The 1,073-nt window shown below is 34.3% G+C and overlaps 1 protein-coding gene across 1 annotated transcript in view; it reads right to left on the bottom strand.

Moving 5' to 3' along the window:
• Positions 1 to 1,073, bottom strand: part of Ckap5 (cytoskeleton associated protein 5) — a 124,737-nt gene that overhangs the window by 83,225 nt on the left and 40,439 nt on the right. The gene's annotated exons all lie outside the window — the stretch shown is intronic.

The raw sequence follows: 1,073 nt of genomic DNA, 5'->3' as shown, positions 1-1,073 counted from the left end.
TTCAAAATGAGTAGTTTTTTATTGTTTACATTAAAAGACAATTGAGAAATTAATAAGATTACTTGATTTAGACAACAGGAAGAAAACAGTATTAACTGTAAAAAGACAAATTGGTGTTTCCTATTCTTTAATATCATTGTTCCTGTTTTCCATATGTTGCTATGAACTCAACATAATATAAAGTTTGTGTATTTGTGTGTGCATACACATAAAATCAAATATAAAATTGAAATGTCATATTTTAGATTAGTTTATACAAATGAAGAATTCGTTGTTTAAATATTTTAGCCACACAATTAACTTTCCTTACTTTCAACTTTTGACTGATTCCTCCCACTCCATCATATGAAAAGAAAGAAGTTTCTACAGAGACTTAAAATTTCCCAGGTATCTACTGACTCTGTCTACTCAAATGGCAGAGTGTCAAGGGCTGGAGGTGGAGCTCAGTAGTAGCCACGTGCCTAGCATACTCTGGACCCTAGGCTTGAGCCTCAGTACCACAAACAAGAAATAAAAAAGAGAACCAATAGTTCTCTCTGTATATAATTTAGTGAGTTACACTTATAGTCATAATGTAGACAAAAACCACAGAACTGTCTTTATTTGAAAAGCTAACAATCTAGGGGTCGGAAATATAACTCAGCAGCATAAGCACCTGCCTGGCAGGCATGAAGTCTTGAGTTTGATCCCCGGTACTGGGGGGAAAAAAAAAAAAAGAAGAAAAGAAAAGCTAACAATCTAAAAGATGTGTATAGAGAATACCTATTACTATTGTCAAGAATAAAAAGCTAGCAGAGACACTAAATCTCCTGGAAGAGAAAGTAGGAGGAACTCTTGAAGACATAGGGGTAGGCAAAGAGCTCGTGGACAGAAATCAAATCGCAAGGGAAACAGTTGAAAGAAATAACAAATGGGACCTGCTCTTACTGAGAAGTTTTTTCACGTTAAAAATAAATTACTAACAAAGTGAAAAGGCAACCCACAAATTTGGAAAAAATTATGACAAATAAGTACTCAGACAAAGGTCTGCTCTCTAGAATCTATAAAGAACTAAAAAACACTAGGGCCCCAAA

The sequence above is a fragment of the Octodon degus genome, unplaced genomic scaffold, assembly GCF_000260255.1.
Source record: "Octodon degus isolate 3935 unplaced genomic scaffold, OctDeg1.0 scaffold00018, whole genome shotgun sequence".
NCBI lineage: Eukaryota > Metazoa > Chordata > Mammalia > Rodentia > Octodontidae > Octodon > Octodon degus.
This window is presented reverse-complemented; position numbering and strand designations above follow the sequence as displayed.